Source organism: Salvelinus sp. IW2-2015, linkage group LG28 (assembly GCF_002910315.2).
Source record: "Salvelinus sp. IW2-2015 linkage group LG28, ASM291031v2, whole genome shotgun sequence".
Classification (NCBI taxonomy): Eukaryota; Metazoa; Chordata; class Actinopteri; order Salmoniformes; family Salmonidae; genus Salvelinus; species Salvelinus sp. IW2-2015.
Window position 1 is genome coordinate 14,143,417 of NC_036868.1, and position 9,929 is coordinate 14,153,345.

Below are 9,929 nucleotides of genomic sequence, written 5' to 3' on the forward strand. Positions count from 1 at the left end.
TAAATTCTCTGCATGTCTCTGGAAAGTCAAGCAGGAAATCTGTGCATTTAAAAACAGATCCAGACATCGCTATGGCACCCTGTTGGGAATAGGTCCACTAAAATGACAGAATATTGCTTTCGGCACCCAGCTACAGTCGATCAGAGGTCCAGAAAATGCCCATAAGGATGTGTCACATACAGCTAAACTGTCTTTATGTGATTCTCATTGATATGTCATTGTGATTTACATTTTAGCAGACACTCTTATCTCCAGTGATTTAAAGTAGTATGTGCAAATGCATACTGTATTTGTTGTACTTTTCCATACTGGTCTCCCGTGGGAATCGAATCCCCAACCCTGGGGTTGCAAGCGCCATGCTCTACCGACTGAGTAAAATCAAGATTGAAGATATGTTGCCAACAGTACTTTCCTTTGGGAATAAACGTGGTTAAGGTTTCCGAGGAAAAGGGAGAAGATTGCAGACACCATTCTGTTTTTGTATGCGTTAAAAACAAAATATTTTGTGTTTTAAGTAGGATTCAAGCTGTAATGTAGGAACCTTTGTTCACTCTTACGATATCCAATCAAAGTCATACATCCATAGCGATCAGTCTCTGTTCATTACACACCTGTGGGGCTCATGCGTTCACTCATTCTTCATCCACTAAATACTTCCATTTCCTGGACAATATGACTTTTTATGTCTCACTCAAATGAGCTGAATCAGATTTATAGTGTTCATGGTGTTTTACCATAAATACCCAAATTGACTAAATGTATTAGAGCACTGCATTCTCCCTGTCTTCTAATTTCATGGTTGAGAGAGGCTAACAGCTGATTTGAATACATGAATCAATTATCACTGAGTGTAAAGTGTTTGATTAAGCAGGATAATTGTCACCATTATTTGCACAAGGCATTATCATCCCAAAATATATTTTTTCCCAGCTTTGTTTCCCCCGTCTCTTTGGTTTGGATATAAAAGCTATTGTTTAATAGTTGACTGGTTTTGTTCATGTGTATGTTCTGGTGTATGGTGTAATATTGAGTTAATTTACCCTATGGATAAAGGTCTTGACTGGTACGACTTTCACACTTCCACAAGCTATATTTGTATGTACATTATCCTTGGATATGACGTGCAGAATGTAGATGACCCCATCCCTTTTCCCAGCTGAGCTCATAAAATGACCAGCTACTCTGAGATTTGTCATGTACAGTAAATTGTTTATTTTTCCRTTAGTGTGTTATTCCGAATGTGGAGTAGAAAGTGATCAGTGTGTTTTTTACATTGCTTGTATCTAATGGATGTTTTGATGACGTCCTTCCATGGGACAAAACCAAGGGAGCCCAATTTGGCTCCAAAAGGATTAAGGAGGTTTAAGTATGTTTGGATAAACACACTTTCCCCCATTTCAGTATCATTTATGTGCATTGTACGGGCAGTCCAGCATCCCCTTGTATAGTATGACATCCCCAAGCCAAAGAAACTCCAGTTGCATTAATCTGTAAATGTGTCCCCTAGGAAATGTCCAGACATGTCTAAGTGTGCCTCCGCCCCTAAACCCCCTTGTCAAGAGTTTGGCCCTTTTTGTTAAAGATAAGTTCAATCCAAATGACAGGGTGTTAGGTCGTAATGTTGTTAGGGCAGTACATTGTTCTATTTTCATTCCAAGTATAGTATTATTTGTAACACTTTTAAAATGTTGATATATATCTTGTTTCAAGACAAAAACACATAGGTGGTGTGTGACAGCATGTTCTCTATTACTATAGTGTAGACATTGTTCTCATTAACTGAATGTTGATAGGCTTTATAACCCAAGGGAGCAAATACGTTTCAGTTGGGAAAACAATAGATATGTTTAAGGACTGTGTTCACGCCTGCAAGTTTCTCTGCAGATTGGCATCCCCCTCTGATTTATTCCAGTCATTTTCCAGATAGGCACACTGAATACAAAGTGAAAAGACAAAGTGATTCCTTCAAAGCGTTATTTTATGCAAATGTAATGACCAGGTTATAATGATATTAATACTATGCACATAGTTGAAGAGCTCAATAAGATCTGAATAACATCCTGTATTGTTCAAGAAATACTACCGTTATATAGGTATTGTTTGCCGTATCTACTGTAGCTGATTACAACATGCAAGACCTTGTACCTGCTCGTTTAATCAAAACACTAAGTTCCTTGAGCAAACAACATATATTAACTCTAATTTCACACACTTGCATCCACAACATATCATTTACTGCCTATAGGGGCTGTGGAACGGCTTCCTCCAATCCAATGGAGCTGTAGTTGATGGTTACCTGGATGGATTATAAGTCAGAGCAAGAGGCCAGCTGCTTGGTCGCCACACCATGGCTCAGTGCCGGCTGGCTGCGGGCTGTGGGCTGCGGGGGCGGGGGCGGGCACCGTGTTGATGATATCACTGCTGAGTCTATGTGGCAGCAGCCCTGCTCTGCCCACTTGGCATAGCATAGGGCTTGGATCACTCTGCAACAGACTGGTTCCACTGAAACTGCCTTATTAAATGCAGCTTATTGCTGTTTCATTTATGCTGAGTGCCAGTCAGTGATCCCTCTGTCATTTTATGAATTAAACATCCGGAGAAGAACACGGTGTGCCYTTCACTGGGTAGTGAAGATCATCTGGTGCCCCTGTTGGACCAGCTTTTTTCACTGTAATATGCATACATGCTGTTTCTGTGCATATGCTTGTCTATATTGAGCTACTCATGCAGTATAATGGCATTGTGGAGGATGTTCTAAACAGCCAGGCCATCAACCATTTCTTAGCCATCAGTGATTGATATGCTTCATGTACAGTAGGACCAGGATTTTTTCCTGAACACCAGATCTGACCAGAAAATCTCCAGCCATTGATTGTTTGGTGTATGCACTATGCATGGTTTATTGCAACATCACAATAAACTGTTCAGATTAGACAAAACATTCGTAATGTTACTCTGAATGATGCCATTTTGTCTGTAAACACCACTTTTACAACTAGATAATACAGTAGCAATCTAACATTTATACAAATCAAAGCTACATACAGTACCAGTCTTGGTACTGGACACACCTACTCATTCAAAGGTTTTTCTTTATTTTGACCTTTTTTTTCTACATTGTAGAATAATAGTGAAGACCTCAAAACTATGAAATAACACATATGGAATCATGTACATAGTAACCAAAATATATTTTAGATTTTAKATTCTTCAAAGTAGCCACCCTTAACCTTGATGACAGCTTTGCACATTCTTGGCAGTCTCTCAACCAGCTTCATGAGCTAGTCACCTGGAATGCATTTCAATTAACAGGTGTCAAAAGTTAATTTAAATGTATTTGCTTCTTAATGTGTTTAAGCCAATCAGTTGTTTTGTGACATGGTAGGGATGGTATACAGAAGATAGCCCTATTTGGTAAAAGACCAAGTCTATATTATGGCAAGAACAGCTCAAATAAGCAAAGAGAAATGACAGTCCATCATTAAAATSAAATTAAATCATATCAAAGTTTATTTGTTACGTGCGCCAAATACAGCAGGTGTAGACCTTACAGTGAAATGCTTACTTACAGGCTCTAACCAATAGTGCAAAAAAGGTGTTAGGTGAACAATAGGTAAGTAAAGAAATAAAACAACAGTAAAAAGACAGGCTATATACAGACACCGGTTAGTCAGGCTGATTTCGGTAGTATGTACATGTAGATATGGTTAAAGTGACTATGCATATATGATGAACAGAGAGTAGCAGTAGCGTAAAAGAGGGGTTGGCGGGTGGTGGGTGGCGGGACACAATGCAGATAGCCCGGTTAGCCAATGTGCGGGAGCACTGGTTGGTCGGCCCAATTGAGGTAGTATGTACATGAATGTATAGTTAAAGTGACTATGCATATATGGTAAACAGAGAGTAGCTGCAGCGTAAAAAGAGGGGTTTGGGGCGGGTTGGGGGGGGGGGGGGGGGGGGGGGGGGGCACAATGCAAATAGTCGGGTAGCCATTTGATTCTGTTCAGTCTTATGGCTTGGGGGTAAAACTGTTGAGGAGCCTTTTTGTCCTAGACTTGGCACCGCTTGCCATGGGTAGTAGAGAGAACAGTCTATGACTGGGTCTTTGACAATTTTTAGGGCCTTCCTCTGACACCGTCTGGTGTAGAGGTCCTGGATGGCAGGCAGCTTAGCCCCAGTGATGTACTGGGCCGTACGCACTACTCTCTGTAGTGCCTTGCGGTCAGAGGCCGAGCAATTGCCGTACCAGGCAGTGATGAACCAGTCTGGATGCTCTCAATGTTGCAGCTGTAGAACCTTTTGAAGATCTCAGGACCCATGCCAACTTTTTTAGTTTCCTGAGGGGAATAGGCTTTGTTGTGCCCTCTTCACGACTGTCTTGGTGTGTTTGGACCATTCTAGTTTGTTGGTGATGTGGACACCAAGGAACTTGAAGCTCTCAACCTGCTCCACTACAGCCCCGTCGATGAGAATGGGCGCGTGCTCGGGCCTCCTTTTCCTGTAGTCACAATCATCTCATTAGTCTTGGTTACGTTGAAGGATAGGTTGTTATTCTTGGCACCACCGGCCAGGTCTCTGACCTCCTCCCTATAGGTTGTCTCGTCGTTGTTGGTGATCAGGCCTACCACTGTTGTGTCCTCTGCAAACGTAATGATGGTGTTGGAGTTGTGCCTGGCCATGAGGTCGTGGGTGAACAGGGAGTACAGGAGGGGACTGAAGCACCCCTGTGGAGATCCAGTGTTGAGGATCAGCGTGGCAGATGTGTTGCTACCTACCCTCACCACCTGGGGGGGCCACCAGGAAGTGCAGGATCCAGTTGCAGAGGGAGTTGTTTAGTTCCAGGGTCCTTAGCTTAGTGATGAGCTTTGAGGGTACTATGGTGTTGAACGCTGAGCTGTAGTCAATGAATAGCATTCTCACATAAGTGTTCCTTTTGTCCAGGTGAAAGGGCAGTGTGGAGTGCAATAGAGAGTGCATCATCTGTGGATTGTTTGGGGCGGTATGCAAATTGGAGTGGGTCTAGGGTTTCTGGGATAATGGTGTTGATGTGAGCCATTACCAACCTTTCAAAGCACTTCATGGATACAGACGTGAGTGCTACGGGTCTGTAATCATTTAGGCAGCTTGCCTTTGTGTTCTTAGGCACAGGGACTATGGTGGTCTGCTTGAAACATGTTGGTATTACAGACTCAATCAGGGACATGTTGAAAATGTCAGTGAAGACACCTGCCAGTTGGTCAGCACATGCCCGGAGCACACGTCCTGGTAATCCGTCTGGCCCCGCAGCCTTGTGTATGTTTACCTGTTTAAAGGTCTTACTCACGTCAGCTACTGAGAGCGTGATCACACAGTCGTCCGGAATAGCTGATGCTCTCATGCATGCCTCAGTGTTGCTTGCCTTGAAGCGAGCATAGAAGTGATTTAGCTCGTCTGGTAGGCTCGTGTCACTGGGCAGCTCACGGCTGTGCTTCCCTTTGTAGGCTGTAATAGTTTGCAAGCCCTGCCACATAAGACGAGCGTCGGAGCCGGTGTAGTATGATTCAATCTTAGCACTGTATTGACACTTTTTCTGTTTGATGGTTCGTCGCAGGGCATAGCAGGATTTCTTGTAAGCTTCCGGGTAAGAGTCCCGCACCTTGAAAGCGGCAGCTCYACCCTTTAGCTCAGTCACTCCTCAATGCCATCGGAAGAATCCCGGAACATGTTCCAGTCTGTGATAGCAAAACAGTCCTGTAGTTTAGCATCTGCTTCATCTGACCACATTTTTATAGACCGAGTCATTGGTGTCCTGCTTTAATATTTGCTTGTAAGCAGGAATCAGGAGGATAGAGTTGTGGTCGGATTTACCAAATGGGGGGAGAGGGTGAGCTTTGTACGCGTCTCTGTGTGTGGAGTACAGGTGATCTAGAATTGTTTTCCCTCTGGTTGCACATTTAACATGTTGATAGAAATTTGGTAGAATTGATTTAAGTTTCCCTGCATTAAAGTCTCCTGCCACTAAGAGCGCCGCCTCTGAGTGAGTGGTTTCCTGTTTGCTTATTTCCTTATACAGCTGACTGAGTGCTGTCTTAGTGCCAGCATCTGTCTGTGGTGGTAAATAAACAGCCACGAAAAGTATAGCTGAAAACTCTCTCGGCAAGTAGTGGCCTGCAATTTTTCACARTATACTCTACTTCAGGCGAGCAAAATCTAGAGACTTCCTTAGATTTCGTGCACGAGCTGTTGTTTACAAATATGCACAGACCGCCCCCCTTCGTCTTACCGGAGTGTGCTGTTCTATTTTGCCGGTGCAGCATATATCCTGCTAGCTGAAAATMCATGTCGTCATTCAGCCACGATTCCGTGAAACATAGGATATTACAGTTTTTGATGTCCCGTTGGTAGGATATTTGTGATCGTACCTCGTCTAATTTATTGTCCAATGATTGCACGTTGGCGAGTACTATTGACGGTAACGGCAGCTTTCCCAGTCTCCGGGTCCTGACCAGGCATCCGGCTCTTTGTCCTCTGTACCTGCGTCGCTTCCTTTTGCAAATAATGGGGATGTCGGCCCTGTGGGGTGTTTGGAGAATGTCTTGTGCATTACTTTAATACATGAAGGTCAGTCAATCCGGAAAATTTCAAGAACCTTGAATGTTTCTTCAAGTGCAGTCGCAAAAACCATCAAGCGCTATGATGAAACTGGCTCCCATGAGGACTGCCACAGGAAAGGAACACCCAGAGTTACCTCTGCTGCACAGGATAAATTCATTAGAGTTTCCAGCCTCAGATTGCAGTCCAAATAAATGCTTGACAGAGTTCAAGTAAGACACATCTCAACATCAACTGTTCAGAGGAGATTGTGTGAATCAGGCCTTCGTGGTCGAATTGCTGCAAAGAAACCACTACTAAAGGACACCAATAAGAACAAGAGACTTGCTTGGGCCAAGAAACACGAGCAATCGACATTAGACCAGTGGAAATCTGTCCTTGGTCTGATTTTGTCCAAATTTGAGATTTTTGGTTCCAACCGCCGTGTCTTTGTGAGACGCAGAGTAGGTGAACGGATGTTCTCCGCATGTGTGGTTCCCACACATGAAGCATGGAAGAGAAGGTGATTATGTGGGGGTGCTTTGCTGGTGTCACTGTCAGTGATTTATTTAGAATTCAAGGCACACTTAACCAGCATGGCTACCACAGCATTCTGCAGCGATACGCCATCCCATCTGGTTTACGCTTAGTGGGACTAGCATTTGTTTTTCAACAGGACAATGACCCAAAACACAGGACAATGACAATGACCCAAAACACCCCTACAGGCTGTGTAAGGGCTATTTGACCAAGAAGGAGAGTGATGGAGTGACCTGACCTCTACAATCACCCGACCTCAACCCATTTGAGATGGTTTGGGATTAGTTGGACCGCAGAGTGAAGGAAAAGCAGCCAACAAGTGCTCAGTATATGCAGGTGACTACCTCATGAAGCTGGTTGAGAGAATGCCAAGAGTGTACAACGCTGTCATCAAGGCAAAGGGTGGCAACTTTGAAGAATCTAAAATCTAAAATCTATATTGATTTGTTTAACACTTTTTAGGTTACTACATGATTCCATATGTGTTTTTTCATAGTTGTGATGTATTCACTATTATTCTATAATGTAGAAAATAGTAAAAAATAAATACAAATCCTTGAATGAGTAGGTGTGTCCAAACTTTTGACTGGTACTGTATATCAACAAACACTGTCAACATCTCAAGAATAAAATCTCAGACCAACAATGGCATGATTATTTATTGAATACTGGTAGCCTAACTATTGATTCAGCGCCTGGGGAGCAGGCAGCAGATACTGTACACTGTCTGTGGGTATGTCATCTTTATGTTCTCTAATTACCTCCAGTGAGCTACAATGAGATGTGTAGACCCCCCCCCCCTACAACTGCATATGGGAATTACAGCCATCTAAATCGCATGGTCATTTTATCTGACAACACATTGTTGGTTCAATCAACTGCAACCCACACATAAATGACACTGGCCACAAAACATAAACCATTGAATCAGCAATGAGACCGCAGTGGTGAACTCGGTGGTACAGATATAACCACTGAGTGGTACAGATATTAATTGATTGCTCCTTTATCATTTGCATTGTTGGCCTGCTTATTACCACTAAGTCATTGATCTGATCTGACTGGAAAACTCGTGGCAGGATGGTTGTGTTGATTAGGATGGTGTAGAGTGAGTAAAGCACACAATACAGAATGTAGTAGAATCCTCCTCAGTATTTTACTGCCTCGCAATTGTCAGAGTTACTCATAGCAGAAATGTGTAGGGATCATCATGAGGTAATAGTGTGGTGAAAAGTCGAACAAGAGACAGGGAGAGAGAGAGGGAGAGAGAGAGGGAGAGAGAGAGAGGGAGAGAGAGAGAGAGGGAGAGAGAGGGAGAGGGAGAGAGAGGGGAGAAAGAGAGGGAGAGAGGGGAGGGCGTAGCGTATAGAGGCAGAGAGAGAGAGACGAGAGAGAGAGAGAGAGAGAGAGAGAGAGAGAGAGAGAGAGAGACAGTAGAGAGAGAGAGAGAGAGAGAGAGAGAGAGAGAGAGAGAGAGAGAAATAGAGAGGAGAGAGAGAGAGAGAGAGAGAGAGAGAGAGAGAGAGAGAGAGAGAGAGAGAGAGAGAGAGAGCGAGAGTAGAGAGAGAGAGAGGAGAGAGAAAGGCAGGGTATAGAGAGAGAGAGAGGGAGAGAGGGGAAGGGCAGGTATATAGATGAGGGAGAGAGAGAGGGAAGAGAGGGGAGAAGGGCAGGTATATATATTAGAGAAGAGAGAGAGAGAGAGGGGAAGATGAGGGAGAGGAGACAGAGAGAGACTAGAGGAGGGAGATGAAGGAGAGAGGGAGAGAAGGGCAGGTATAGAGAGAGGGAGAGAGAGAGCGAGGAGAGAGGGCAGGTATAGAGAGAGGGAGAGACGAGAGGAGAGAGGGGAGAGGGGGGAGAAGGGCAGGTATATAGAGAGGGAGAGAGAGGGGGAGAGAGGGGAGAAAGAGAGAGAGGGAGAGAGGGGAGAAGGGCAGGTAGTAGAGAGAGGGAGATAGAGAGGGAGAGAGGGGAGACGGGCGCATGTATAGTGAGAGAGGGAGATAGAGAGGGAGAGGGAGAGAGAGAGGGGAGAAAGAGAGAAGGGCAAGGGAGAGAGAGGGAGAGAGAGAGGGAGGGAGGGAAGAAAGAGAGGGCAGGTATATAGAGGGGGGGGAGAGAGAGAGGGAGAGAGGGGAGAGAAGAGAGAAGGGCTGGGAGAGAGAGAGGGAGAGAGGGGAGAAAGAGAGACGGGCAGGTGTAGAGAGAGTTAGAGGAGAGGGAGAGAGGGGAGAAGGGGAGAGAAGCACAGGTATAGCGGGAGAGGGAAAGAGAGAGGGAGAGAGAGGGATGGAAGGGCAGGTATGGAGAGAGGGAGAGGGGAAGGTATAGAGAGAGGAGAGAAGGGGAGGAAAGAGAGAAGGGCAGGTACAAAAGAGCAGGAAGAACGAGAGAGGGAGAGAGAGATCAGAGAATGGGAGGAGGGGAAGAAGAGAATGGCAGGTAAAGAGAGAGGGAAGAGTAGAGAGAGCGACGAAGAGAGATGTTATTTTCTGTAATGACCTTTGGCCCTTATCCTTAAGACTGATCCTGAAATCTTGTTGTTTGACTGAACATTATTTGATCATTTCTTCCAGCACAGACAGTCCCTTGTGTTCATGGCAATGGACGTAATATATACTGACACAAATTATAAAAGCAGCATATAACAATTTGAAACATTTTACTGGAGTTATAGTTAATATTTGGAATCAGTCATTGAAATGAATTATTTAGGCCCTAATCTATGGATTTCCATGACTGGGAATACAAGACTGGAATCATTAACCCACCTCTTCGGAGGACACATATCTTTAAATTTTTTTACAGCTTTTCTG